This window comes from Podarcis pityusensis (assembly GCF_964106645.2).
Source record: "Podarcis pityusensis genome assembly, chromosome: 10".
NCBI lineage: Eukaryota > Metazoa > Chordata > Lepidosauria > Squamata > Lacertidae > Podarcis > Podarcis pityusensis.
The window spans coordinates 10,805,464-10,811,441 of NC_138035.1; the positions used below are offsets into that span (position 1 = coordinate 10,805,464).

A 5,978-nucleotide genomic window follows, 5' to 3' on the forward strand; every position below is an offset into this window, starting at 1 on the left:
GGCCTCCCTGGGGCACAAGAATGGGCAGTGAATATGGAGGTCTTGGGCTGTCTAGGTGGCAAGACTTGCTGATGTGGCCGAAAGGAAAGCAGAGCAAGATGTTTGGCACCAGCTTGGCCCTGGGAGTTGCCAGAAGGTGGTGTACAAGGCAGCATCCAACTGTCCTAGGGACTCTACTCTGGATTTGTGTGAGTGGTTGGTGCTGACCTTTAAAGCCCTAAATGGTCCACTATATCTGAGCATCTTCACCCCCATCATTCTACCCAGACACTGAGGTCCAGCACTGAGGGCCTTCTGGCGGTTCCCTTGTTGCGAGAAGCCAAGTTACAAGGAACCAGGCAGAGGGCCTTCTTGGTAGTGACACCTGCCCTGTGGAACTCTCTCCCATCAGATGTCAAGAAGACATCTGAAGTTTAGGGAAGCTTTTAATGTTTGATACATTACAGTATTTTAATATTTTGTTGGAAGCTGCCCAGAGTGGCTGGGGAAGCCCAGCCAGATGGGCGGGGTAGAAATAATAAATTATTATTATTATTATTATTATTATTATTATTATTATTAAAGGTTTATTCCTTAGCCTTTTCTTCTCCCAATGATATTGCCCAAGGCATTGGAAGTTTAGGATAAGAGTTTTCCTTCTTCTGGATGGGCTTCCTTCCCAGGTTGATGAGCCTCATTTGCCCCTCACTTCCCTCTGCAACACATGCAGAAAGTGCCTTCTTGACCATTGGACCCACTATCGTCCACTCAACCTGCCTGAGGCCGAATTGTCTAAACCTCTTTTAGAGCTTGCCATGTTGGTAGCAATCGCTGCCTCCTGTGGGAGCAAGTTCCACAGCTGAGCTGTGTGCTACATGAAGTGGTCCTTCTTTTCGTCTGTCCTGAAATCTTCCATATATTTTTTTGTTTTATTGGATAGCCCCAAGTTCTAGTATTATGTGAGAGGGAGAAAAATAATAATAATAATAATAATTTATATGCTGCCCATCTGACTGGGTTGCCCCAGCCTCTCTGGGTAGCTCCCAACAAAAGTAAAAACTCAGAACAATGTCAAACACTAAAAACTTCCCATGCATAATTTTATACACCTTTTTTTGATAGCCATCTTCAAATATCTCTTTTTTTTAAAAAAAAATTAAATTAATTTTTACATGAAATTTCCATATTTTTTTTTTAAAAAAAATACAACTTATTTTCTCATCTTATTCAGTGTTTTGGACTTCCATCAACCACATCTGAAGATTTTTCAATCTTTATCACTTAATTTGCATTTCATTAATTTCACTATTTTAATAGTCCTTCACTAATAGTTTTCTTCATACTTTTCTCTGCAATATTTCACAAAGTCCTCCTTACAAAACTCCTTGCAATCTTACTAGTGTAATCTGTTGATTACAATTGCTTTTGAGATAGTTCACATATTTACTCCAGTCCTCTGAGAATCTCTTATCCCGCAGGTTTCAAATACTTCCTGTCATGTTATCTAATTCTGCATAGTCCATTAATTTCATCTGTAATTTTACACACTTCAAACATGTCCCTTCTTACTTGCTTTCCCCTCTATACTAAGAAACACCAAATACTGTAGCCTTTCCTTGTAAGAGAGTTGTTCCTTTTGGAATCTTTTCCCAGCTCCACAACATACTTTTCCAAGTGAGGCGACCACAACATGTTGCAGGTGCATTTTATTCTTGCTCTTCCTCTATGAAGCTCAGGGTATCTGCACAAGGTAGAAAGGTAAGGTAAAGGACGCCTGGACAGTTAAGTCCAGTCAAAGGCGACTATGGGGTGCGGCGCTCATCTCGCTTTTCAAGCCAAGGGAGCCAGCGTTTCTCCACAGACAGCTTTCTGGGTCATGTGGCCAGCATGACTAAACCGCTTCTGGCGCAACGGAACACCGTGACAGAAACCAGAGTGCACGGAAATGCCGTTTACCTTCCTGCCGGAGCAGTACCTATTTATCTACTTGCACTGGCATGCTTTCGAACTGCTAGGTTGGCAGAATCTGGGACAGAGCAATGGAAGCTCACTCTGTCACAGGGATTCAAACTGCCGACCTTCTGATCTGCAAGCCCAAGAGGCTCAGTGGTTTAGAGCACAGTGCCGCCCATGTCTGCACAACAGCTCTGAAGGTAGGTGGAACTTAATGGCTGAGTGGAAATTTGAACCCCAGACTTTTTTTGAAAGAGGGTATTGGTGGCATGATATAAGAAGTTTGTTTAACTGTTGCCATCAGTTTCTGAGCAGCATAAAACAGTTGAGGCTGATTGTTTTGAAAGCTTGTTATTTTTTTTCTTATCTTGTGAAAAGAAAGGCATAATAGGATAAGGCTCAAACCCTGGGCATTCAGTTTCTCACATTAGTTTATGATTTTAGTATGGATTTCTAATATATTCATGTTTGTAATTTTGTCTATTATACACATTTTTGCAATTTCTCCTATAATAAGGCATATTTGTATAATGTCTTCAGTAATATTCACATTTTTAATGCTCACTTTACTCTACTCCATGCTACTCTATGCATTTTTATATGCAGTACTTGGCTAGCGAACTGTAATGCAAAATTTGGGGATGTGTGAATGTCACAGGATGACTGTGGCTTGCTTTGAAAATTTGTTTGTTGTTGTTGTTTAGTTGTTTAGTTGTGTCTGACTCTTCGTGACCCCCTGGACCAGAGCACGCCAGACACTCCTGTCTTCCACTGCCTCCCGCAGTTTGGTCAAACTCATGCTGGTAGCTTCGAGAACACTGTCCAACCATCTCGTCCTCTGTCGTCCCCTTCTCCTTGTGCCCTCCATCTTTCCCAGCATCAGGGTCTTTTCCAGGGAGTCCAAAGTATTTGGAGCCTCAGCTTCAGGATCTGTTCTTCCAGTTTAGGAATGTGCAAACGACTAATGCAAGAAGTGCCCTGTTGGATCGGAACAACAGACCATCTAGTCCAGGTATCCTGGGCCAACCACAGCAACTTTGTCTTAAATTGCAAACTGAATCAAGTTTCTCTCTCGTCCCTATTTCAGTGTGTGTGTGTGTGTGTGTACGGTATATATATAGGATTGCACTGTAATTAAAAGCAAAAGCAAAATGAAACAGGACAGAGCATCAAGTCTGCAAAAAGTCAGAATTTAAGGGAAGTAAATAACTACATTCTGAAATGAATTCTAACCAGCCTAATTTTTGAATCTCAAATGTTGATTTGTTATGAAACCAGCTGGCAGAACTGCAGATAGAGTACTCCCTCCTCCTTTCCTACCCAGTATAAATCCCTTTCCAACTCATGTATCATCAGACTTCTCATTTTTATTTTTATTTTACTGACAGGGGCTTAGTCCAAAGAAGAACTTTTAATGTGGAAAGAAAAAGTCAACCCAAACTGCTAATCAATGCATACAGACTCGGGAAAATCAGTTCGAATGACCAGAGGGTTCTACTCCCCCCTGGGGAAAAAAAAAAGAGAGTAATTTGCTTTACAAGCACATGCCCAAGTTAATACAAAATCCTTGTTTGGGGTTTGCCAGCTGATTTAATCCTGGATGAGCCAATGAAAGCCAACACACACTTCAGGGGTGCTTAAGTTATTCCTTCAAAGTTTCTTGTGGAGTCTGTTTTGCAGAGACAACGCTGGTTGAGAGGCTTCAGTTGGATTACACGTAAGTTTACAAAAAGTGGTTTTTACATACACTTAAGATTGCAGTCCTAAACATATTCCCTTTTATTTACTTTCCCTTCACTTCTTTCTGTATTTTTTTTAAGTCATAGTAGTTAAAAACAAAGCTTCGCCAGCTTTTCCAACTGAATACTCTCTAATTCTGCTCTTATTTTATTATTTGAAAGTTTTGTGTGTGTGTGTTATGCAAGATCACATCACGATGTGCTGAAAAGTGATATCACATACTATAAACACACGTTGCTGCATGCTGAAAAAGTCATCTGTGCTATAGATTGTAAATGTTTATTGTATTTAGGGCTTTTAGATAACCATTTAGAGGTTTATGGTTTGCAACAAGGCACCCTTCAGAATATGTTAGTTACATTAATGCTATGTGAGGTTTCTCTCTGTCCTGCATTATCTCTTCATCTGATTCTACTGTACGCTGAAATTTTTAGCTGCATACAGTGGTACCTTGGTTTACAAACTTAATCCATTCCGGAAGTCTGTTCTTAAACCAAAACTGTTCTTAAACCGAGGTGCGCTTTCCCTAATGAGGCCTACCGCCGCCGGTGCCCTTCCACCATTCGGATTCCGTTCTTAGACCGAGCTAAAGTTCTCAAACCAAGACACTATATCCGGTTTTGCAGAGTTTGTAAACCAAATCGTTCTTAAACTGGACTGTTCTTAAACCGAGGTACCACTGTACAAGGCATCCGTTGAGGCTGGCCATAGTACAGTGTGAAGACTGTATTGTGCTAAAGTCGGGCTGCTTATCCTATAGTTTCCGTGGTGTTGTGGGTTGGGCATTCCCTTTCTGAAAACCATCTTACATCCATTTGCAGGACTGCTGTTGGCAATGGGCATCATTGGGCAACTGCTGAGGACCTAATGCTCCAGGAAGGGCCCACCACTGACGTCCTTCCTGGTCTCAGGGCCCTGTTGAGCTCTACATCATTGTTCTTCAATCTTGCATTCTCTGACATTGATTGACTTCAACTCCTATCATTCCCAACCAACTTAGTCAATGGTTAGGCATCATGGGCATTGTAGTCTAGAAATATCTGGACATTCAAAGTTTAACAATTCTTCTGTAGGCCAAGGCTTGTAATCATGCTGTAAATGGTGCCCAAAGCTCCAGAATGACACTGTGTCAGGAGTATTTTGGAGCATTGTAGAAAAATTAATTTAGGTCCTGAAGCACTCATGGGTCAAATTCTGCTTTTGCTTGCCACCAGGGTTCAGAGGAGGGGCTCACCTACTAAGGAGGGCACTACTAGCATGGCCCCATAGTATTGTCTCTATATTAATGCATAGAGTACAGTGGTGCCTCGCAAGACGAAATTAATTCGTTCCGCGAGTTTTTTCGTCTAGCGAATTTTTCGTCTTGCGAAGCACGAAATCCCATAGGAATGCATTGAAATTCAATTAATGCGTTCCTATGGTCAAAAAAAGTCCAAACAAAGCCAAATTTGGTACAACAAGAGTTTATTAAGTGCTCTTTAAAGTCACACATACTGTAAAGAGCATTTCAAAAACTGAAGGAACAATAAATTCAAAAATTGAAGGAACAATAAAAATCAGAAAAATTCAGAAAAAAACCACACAAGCTTCCAGATTCTTGCAAACCCCTCCTCAACTGTTCCCCCAGCCACCCACCACACAGAAATTCAAATCCAGATTTTTTTTTAAAAAAACAGCAGAGTGGCCCAATGGTCACAGAAAATCATAAAAATGCAGAAAAAAACACACACAAGCTTCCAGATTCTTGCAAACCCCTCCCCAACACCAAGTCCTTGAATTCCAAACACCCCAACCCAAAATCCAAAACCCCCAAAAAAGTTTTAAAAGTTTAAAAGAAGTTTTGGAAAAGCTTCAAAAATCACCAAAGTCTTCAAAAACCTCAAAAAAGGCTACCACACCGCGTTCTATGAGTTGCTCCTCGAAGTCAAGTCGCAACTGTATTAACGGTGTTAAGAAAAAGGAAACAAACTTGCAAGACATTTTCGTTTTTCGTCTTGCGAAGCAAGCCCATAGGGAAATTCGTCTTGCGAAGCAGCTCAAAAAACGGAAAACCCTTTCGTCTAGCAAGTTTTCCGTCTTGCGTGGCATTCATCTTGCGGGGCACCACTGTATGGGAAACAAGCAAGACGAATTTGAGCTCTTAACCCAGGATTGCAAATATGACCTGATAGGCATTACTGAAACCTGGTGGGATGAGACTCATGACTGGAATGGAGAAATAGAGGGCTTCAACTTATTCAAAAGATACCAAACGGGAAGGGAGGCAGAGTAGCATTATATGTAAAGGATGGGTACACTTGTGAAGA

General features: G+C 41.2%; 1 long non-coding RNA gene across 1 annotated transcript; it reads left to right on the forward strand.

Moving 5' to 3' along the window:
* The first annotated feature begins 2,146 nt into the window (after positions 1 to 2,146).
* LOC308486486 lies at positions 2,147 to 4,963 on the forward strand. The gene is made up of 3 exons (XR_013991077.1): positions 2,147 to 2,944; positions 3,321 to 3,649; positions 4,494 to 4,963. It is a non-coding gene; the product is annotated as an uncharacterized lncRNA (long non-coding RNA).
* The last annotated feature ends 1,015 nt before the right edge of the window (positions 4,964 to 5,978 follow it).